This window comes from Arachis hypogaea, chromosome 20 (assembly GCF_003086295.3).
Source record: "Arachis hypogaea cultivar Tifrunner chromosome 20, arahy.Tifrunner.gnm2.J5K5, whole genome shotgun sequence".
Lineage (NCBI taxonomy): Eukaryota > Viridiplantae > Streptophyta > Magnoliopsida > Fabales > Fabaceae > Arachis > Arachis hypogaea.
The window spans coordinates 76196073-76204617 of record NC_092055.1 but is presented as its reverse complement, the minus strand read 5'-3'; the positions used below and the strand labels follow the sequence as shown (position 1 = coordinate 76204617).

Genomic DNA, 8545 nt, shown 5'->3' with positions numbered 1-8545 from the left:
CAGAGAGGACCCTTCATAAACTTAGAAGGGAAGCAAGCGGGAAGAGAGTACTGGGAGAAGAAGAATCTGAAGGAGAATCTGAGGACAATTTTGAGGAAGCTCTAGATCTCAACATGGATAGAGAAGTTCACAACCATGAGAGAGCTGATGGAAACAATGCCATTCCCGAGAGGAGGGTTCTTGGTTCATACATAAACCCAACCTCTGGGAATTGTGGTAGCAGCATTCAGAAACCACCCATTCAGGCCAACAATTTTGAACTCAAACCACAGCTAATATCACTTGTGGAGGATCATTGTTCATTTGGTGGGAGTGCTAATGAAGATCCAAACCAACATCTCACAAAATTCCTGAGAATTTGCGACACTGTGAAGTCCAATGGAGTCCAGGAAGATACCTATAAACTGCTCTTGTTCCCATTTTCACTTAGGAACAAGGCAGCTAAGTGGCTGGAATCATTCCCAAGGGGGAGCCTATCAACCTGGGATGAGGTGGAAAGTAAGTTTCTGGCACGTTTCTACCCCCCACAAAGGTCAATAGGCTTCGATCTGAGGTTCAGACTTTTAGACAACAAGATGGTGAAACTCTCTACGAGGCATGGGAGAGGTTCAAGGATTTGACAAGGAAATGCCCACCAGACATGTTCCATGACTGGGTGCAATTGCATATTTTCTATGATGGACTTTCTTATGAATCAAGGAAGGCTGTAGACCATTCATCAGGAGGTTCATTGAACAGGAAAAAGACTGTGGAAGAGGCCATTGAAGTGATTGAGACAGTGGCTGAGAATGAGTACTACTATGCTTCAGAGAGACACAACACTAAGGGAGTCATGGAGCTGAACCATGTTGATACAATTTTAGCCCAAAACAAGGTGTTTGCCAAGCAACTAGCAGAGCTCACCAGGAAATTAGAAACAAAGCAAGTGGCTGCAATACACACACAAGATCAAGAGGAAGTAAGCACTGAAGGAGGTGATTGGGAAGAGGCCAATTATGTAGGAAATCAACAAAGGCAACCATATGATCCACATTCCAACACTTACAACCCAGGCTGGAAAAACCACCCAAACTTTGGGTGGGGAAACCAGCAAAACCAACATAACAAGTCCACATACCAAAACTCCAACCAAAGATCATACCAAGCCACACAAAACACTTACTCCCAACCATCATATCATGGCCAAAATAATCAACCTACCCAACCTAATCCGAACCAACAATTTCAAGATCAATTAAACAGGATAGAAGGAATGCTGGCAAACATGGGTCAGGACATAAGTGAGTTGAAAAGCTTTAGGGATGATGTGAGATCTACCTTAAGGAACCATGGTGAAAAACTCAAGAGGATGGAGTCTCAAGTAGGAGAGCTATCTCAACAGGCCCCCAAGTCAACTGCAGTGTTCCCTAGTGACACAGAAAAGAATCCTAAAGGGGAACAAAAGGGAGTGAGATGGGAAGAATGCAAGGCCATCACCATATTGAAGGAAGTCTCAGAAGAAGAAGGAATCAGACCCTCAGAACAGGAGCCAGAAATCTTGAAGGAAGGTGTGGAAGAAGCTAAGCAGGAAAGTAAAACTGAGCAAGCCAAGGAACTGCAAAAAGGCATGCTGGAAACATACCAACCAAAAGCACCATTTCCTCAGAGGTTAGGAGGAGGTGAAAAAGGGAAAACCTATTCAAGGTTTTTAGAGACATTTAAGTCTCTCCATATCAATATTCCCTTTCTTGAGATTCTCCAGCAGATGCCTACACATATCAAGTATTTAAAGGAATTGCTGAGCAAGAAAAGAGTTTTGAAGGGAGGACAAATTGTAATAATGAACAAAGAATGCAGTGCCCTCATCAAGAAGGACATAGTCTCTAAGAAAACAGACCTAGGAAGTTTTCATATCCCCTGCATCATAGGGGAAACAAAAATTGACAGAGGATTCTGTGATCTAGGAGCTAGCATAAATGTGATGCCTCTGACTCTTATGAAGACGCTACAACTGAATGAGGTGAGATCCACTGATGTAATCATACAACTGGCTGACAAAACTCAGAAGCAAGCTGAAGGGGTAGTTGAAAATGTGCTGGTGAAAGTGGGAAATTATTTCTTCCCCACAGACTTTGTCATTTTGGACATGGAGGAAAGCTACCTACACCCTATCATTCTGGGAAGGCCATTTCTAGCCACTGCTAGAGCGCTCATAGATGTAGAACAAGGAGAGCTAATCTTGAGAATACATGATGAACAGCTCATTTTCAATGTTTTCAAACCTGCATCTGAGCCTGAACCAGAACCTGAAAAGCCTAAGGATGATAGTAGCCATCTGTGTTTGGAGGAAAGCAATCCAGCAGCTGAAACTCTGAAACAGTCCTTGGAAGGCAAACAAGAATTGCAAGAGTTAAAGCCACAAGAATCAATAGAAACAGATCAGAAGGATCCTCCTAGCATAAGGGTCAATGAAGAAATCCTCAAGAGAAAGGGAAGAATTGTAAAGAAATTGCCAAGAGGGTGGAGAAACAAGAAAATTCCCACTGAAGGTTTCTCTCCGGGAGATAAAGTGATATCAAGTCATTATCTGCCAATCCCACCTGGCCTCAAAACCATTCCTTCCCAGCTCCCTCAAGTGTTCACAATCAGGAAAGTTCTTTCTATGGAACATTTGGAAATCATGAAGGAATCAAATGGGGACGTTTTCATAGTGAGAGGAGAGGACACCAAGCACTACAATCCACCCTAACAAGGGGCAACCGTCAAGCTAGTGACGTTAAAGAAGCGCTTGTTGGGAGGCAACCCAACCTGAGGTAATACTCCCTTGCTGTTTCTTTTATTTGTTTCAATAAAAAGGTGAAGTAGTTTCTGTGCATTGCAAAGAATTAAGTTTGGTGTTTCACACCAAACAATGAATTCGTGGATCAATAATTCAAAGGGGAATGTGTGACTCTAAGTTTGGTGTTCCACCACACAGATCAACTGAACACAACAACCTTTGAATTATATGAAAGGAACAACCATTCTAAGCAGTCACAGGAATGCTTAAAATCCTTAGCAGCAACTTCATTCCAAGGAGAATTCAAGGACTCAAAGAGCAGAGGAGTAAGTAGGAGACTAAGTTTGGTGTTCACACACCAACTTAAGACTCAGACACTTGCCCATACATAGTTGAGCTAACCACTCAAGTGCTTGAGAAGCAAGCAACTTCATCACTCTTTGCAGGAAAGGAAACAAGGATCTGAGAAAGAACATGAAGCAACAACTAGGAGAAGAAGGAGAAATCAAATTGTTTCCTGGCAACAAAGAGAAAACAAGAAATTTCACAAGGTGGTGGTGTTCCTTGACCATTCTTTAAAAGGCAAACAAAAGCATGCTTGTTCTGGTTTAAACTGTAATTGTTGAATCTTTCTGGAATGTGAAGTTTTTAGTATGAGTGTCTGTTTACTGCTTTGAATAAAGTGAATGCCTAGATGTTTGGATATAACTTCACCTTCTTAAACAAATGCTTGCCATGCTTGTTCTGTTTCCAAAAATAAAAGAAAAGTTTGAACAAAAGTAGCTTGGCTCAATTAGTGACAAATCAAGTAGAATTAAGTGGTGGTATGCATGCTTGATTGTTTAGTCAGATCACTGGAAATTGAGTGTATAATTATCATTTTTGTGTAGAAGTTTGAATACTGTCTATGGATCTTGATGAATAAATGTCTTTGGCCATGAAAAAGAAAGAAAAAGAAGAAGAAAAAGCCACTGAAAAAGGGCAACCAAAAAGCAAAAAAAAAAATAAATAAATAAATAAATAAATTTTGAGAAAATAAGCTAGGCACCAATGGTTTGAACTTCTGAGACAAATGCCTGTGGTGTTTATGTATTAAGGATATGCTTGGATGAATAGGTTCTGAGGAGTGTTTCAACACTTGGTAACTTGGGTTAACTAACCCGGGATTATCAACCAAAAGTCCATTATCAAGAGCAACCTAAATACAAAACATTTAGTCACACAAAGAGGTGCTGGGCACCAATGTCTCAAGAAGAAATGTGAACTAAAATGCCTGTAGTGGATATGTGTAGTGCACTGATAAGAAAAAGAAAATGCCAAAGGCTTGTGCAACACATGACACTAAGCAAACAAGGAGCAAAGGAGCTCTAAGAAAAAGAAAGGAAAAACAAAGAAGAGAAAAGTGCCAAGGACATAAGAATAACAAGAGGCCATAGCAGTGTTTGATGGATGCAATGAAAAAGTGATAATCTTACCTGATAAGAATGAAAAAGTGATGCTGCAACTTTCTGCATAAAACCCTTTTGATGAACTTCAAATGCTTGCTAATATAGCCAATGTAATTGCTTTCTGTTTCATACTTTCCTCTCAAATAACTCAGGACTTGCTTACGGACAAGCAAGCATTAAGTTTGGTGTTGTGATGCCAAGGCATCTTAGGCTAGTTTCACTAGCATTTTTCTGTTAGTTTTAGTTGTTTTATGCATTTTCTTGAGCTTAAAGTAACCAAGAATGGTTAAATGAATAACAAAGCAATGAACCATCCAAACAGTATGATTTTGATGCAAATTCCATGAGTTTTTAGTTATATTACTTGAACGCTATGAATGGAAGATTTCTCATGAAATTTTGCAAGACTTTGATGCAGTTGTTTGGATGATTTCAGGGAAGAAGAGGCTAGGCAAGGAAGCAACAAAATCAATAAAGGAAGCTTGAATATCACATGTGGAGTTTAAGTTCCAGTTTAAGCTTAAACTGGAACTCAAACTACCAAGCCATATAATGCTGGGAACTATCAGTAGCGTTTAAGCTCCAGTTTAAGCTTAAACTAGAGCTTAAACGCCAAAATCATGAAAGCTGAGGAAAAGCTGAAAGTGGCGTTTAACCTCCAGTTTAACCTTAAACTGGAAGTTAAACGCCAGAAATGAGAAATGCACCAGGGAGCCATTTCCACGTTTAAGCTCCAGTTTAAGCTTAAACTGGAGCTTAAACGTGTTCGACCATTCTCCTCCAGGGTTGCTTTCTTCATTTCCACGTTTAAGCTTCAGTTTAACCTTAAACTGAAGCTTAAACGTGTTCGACAATCCACACTCCAGACTTGCCTTCTTCCATTTCCACGTTTAAGCTTCAGTTTAACCTTAAACTGAAGCTTAAACGTGCTTGAATTATACCACCTCCAGGAGTGTCCAACGTTTAAGTTGCAGTTTAAGCTTAAACTGCAACTTAAACGCCACTAATTGAAAAGGTTTCTGGGCCAAAGATATTGCAGTTTAAGTTAGCATTTGAGCACAAACATTAACTTAAACGTACTCTGGTATGAAACCCAATTGAATATCATGGTTTATGGGATTGGGCCTGAAGAATTGATGAGTCTGGAATTTCAAATTGTTGAGTCATGTGTCATTACTTGATTATCACTAAGTTGGCTCAATGAATGTTACAGAATTGGATCAGCAGCCTCATCAGGATTATGGATCATAAACCCAAAGTAAAAGGAAATCAAGGAAAGGCCTCAAAGCCCAAGAAACACAACAGAAGCTCAATTTAGAAAGTGTATAAATAGGATAGAATTTAAGTTGGTTGGTACTCGGGGGAATTTTGGGGGGATCACTCTTTCTAGTTTTCATACTTTTTGTAATTGAATTCAGAGCTATGACTCACTAAACCCCCTTTCATTGGGTTAGGGAGCTCTATTGTAATTCAATGAATCAATAATAGCTTTTATCTTCTTCTTCAACCTTTTCTCTTGAATTTTGTTAGAAAGCTTCTCGATCTAATTCCATTGGTTAGTTGTCTTGGGAAAGAAACTATCCATAATTGGAATCCTTCAGAACCTTGGGAAAGGAATGGAGGATTCATGCTAGAGAAGCTTTCTCACAGTGAATTGGATTGGGGTTTGGATGGATATTGTGACATGTAATCCTACCAAATTGTCGTTCATGAAACTGTGTGGTATAATCAGTGATCGAGCATCATCTCTTCTTATGAACATTTAAACCAAGGGATTGGGAATTTATTTGTTTTTAGAGAGAATTGGTGAGCCAAGGGATTGGGATCCAATCATATAAGATTGCCAAGCAAAATTCAATGAATGCATTGGTTGAGGAAGGGAAAAAAAATGTGTTTGATTCGGAGATCTCAATATCTCCTGAAACCCAATGAATTCCCCATTTCTGATCTATCACTTCTCTTTACATTCTGCAATTAAATTCATGCAATCACCCCGATCCCTTTTTAATTTCAGCAATTTAGCTTCTCGCTCTTTAATTCATGCAATTTTACATTCCGCAATTCTCATCTAAATCTTGATTCCGCTCAACTAGAACACACTTCTAATCCGAATTGCTCACTCAACCAATCCTTGTGGGATTCGACCTCACTCTATTGTGAGTTTTTACTTGACGATAACCGGTGCACTTGCCGGAAGGAATTTTTGCCGATCGTGCAATTTCTTAAAATCGTAGCATCAAGTATCTAGGAGCAATCATAAAGCTGGATGCCAAGCTAGTTGGTAATGAGACTTGGGAGGATTAACCTCCATTGCTCATCAATAAACTGAATGCCTTGGTTCAGCTGAAATTACCTCAGAAGAAACCGGATCCCGGAAAATTCTTAATACCTTGCACCATAGGTACCATGACATTTGAGAAGGCTCTGTGTGACCTGGGGTCAGGAATAAACCTCATGCCACTCTCTGTAATGGAGAAACTAGGGATCTTTGAGGTACAAGCTGCAAAAATCTCACTAGAGATGGCAGACAGATCAATGAAATAGGCTTATGGACTTGTAGAGGATGTCTTAGTGAAGGTTGAAGGCCTGTACATCCCTGTTGATTTCATAATCCTAGACACTGGGAAGGATGAGGATGAATCCATTATCCTTGGAAGACCATTCCTAGCCATAGCAAGAGCTGTGATTGATGTGGACAGAAGAGAGTTAGTCCTATAGTTGAATGAGGACTACTTTGTGTTTAAGACTCAAGGATCTTCTTCTGTAACCATGGAGAGGAAGCATGAAAAGCTTCTCTCAATACAGAGTCAAACAGAGCCCCCACACTCAACTTCTAAGATCGGTGTTGGGAGGCCACCATTAAGATCTGAATCTCTGTGAAGCTCTCTAAGAGCTCACTGTCAAGCTATTGACTTTAAAGAAACGCTTATTGGGAGGCAATCTAATGTTATTTAATCATATTTATTTTTATATACATTTGTTTTCCATTGTCATGTTATGTTTTTTTTAGGTAGATGATCATGTGGAGTCACAAAAACAGCTACAGAATTAAAGCGGAATCAAAAATAGCATAAAAAATAGCACACCTTGGAGGACAGGCTTACTGGCATTTAAATGCCAGTAAGGATAGCAGAATGGGGGTTTAACGCCCAGTCTGGTAGCATTCTGGCCGTTAAATGCCAGAATTGGTAGACAGACTGGCGTTTAACACTAGAAAAGGGTGTCTGGCTGTCTGGCTGGCGTTAAACGCCAGAATTGGCAGACAGACTGGCATTTAACGCCAGAAAAGGTAGCAGAGATGGCGTTAAATGCCATAAATGGCACACAAACGGCGTTTAAATGCCATAAAGGTGCAGGGACTAGAATTCCTTGACGCCTCATGATCTGTGGACCCCACAGGATCCCCACCTACCCCAACTTTCTTTCTCTCCTCTTCACACCTCTCTATAACACTCTTCCCCAAATACCCTTGAGAAATCACATCAACACCTATTCCCCAAAACACCATTCACCTATCTAGTCCTACCCTCTTCCCCATAATCTCTTCACCACTCATATCCATCCACTATTCTCCAAAGAAACCCATCATAAAACCCCACCTACCTCACCATTCAAATTCAAAACATTTTCCTCCCAAACCCAACCCCTTCATACACGACTTCCCTCTCTCTCTCTTACCCTATAAATACCCATCCTTACCACCTTCAATTTCACACATCATAAATACTTAAACCCCTTCTTGGCCGAATCCAAAACACCTCTCTATCTCCTCTATTTCTTCTTTTTCTCCTCCTTTCTTTCTTATTTTGCTCGAAGATGAGCAAACCTTTTAAGTCTGGTATGGAAAAAAGCTCTTCTTTTTGTTTTTCCATAACCATTAATGGCACCTAAGGCCGGAGAAACCTCTAGAAAGTGGAAAGCAAAGGCAATTGCTTCCACCTCTGAGTTATGGGAGATGGAGAGATTCATCTCAAAAGTCCATCAAGACCACTTCTATGAAGTTGTGGCCAAGAAAAAGGTGATCCCCGAGGTCCCCTTCATGCTCAAAAACAGTGAATATCCGGAGATCCGACGTAAGGTTTGAAGAAGAGGTTGGGAATCTCTCACCAACCCCATCAGACAAGTCAGAATCTTAATGGTTCAAGAGTTCTATGCTAATGCATGGATCACTAAGAACCATGATCAAAGTGTGAACCCGAACCCAAAGAATTGGCTCACAATGGTTCGGGGGAAATACTTGGATTTCAGTCCGAAAACTCTGAGGTTGGCATTCAACTTGCCAATAATGAGATGAGATCCTCATCCTTTCACTAGAAGAGTTAACTTTGATCAAAGGTTG

The 8545-nt window shown here is 40.3% G+C and overlaps 1 non-coding gene across 1 annotated transcript; it reads right to left on the bottom strand.

Annotated features, from left to right (window-relative positions):
* Positions 1-538: 538 nt before the first annotated feature.
* LOC112787486 (small nucleolar RNA R71) lies at positions 539-642 on the bottom strand. Its single transcript, XR_003194898.1, has one exon. It is a non-coding gene; the product is annotated as a small nucleolar RNA R71 (small nucleolar RNA).
* Between the last annotated feature and the right edge of the window lie 7903 nt (positions 643-8545).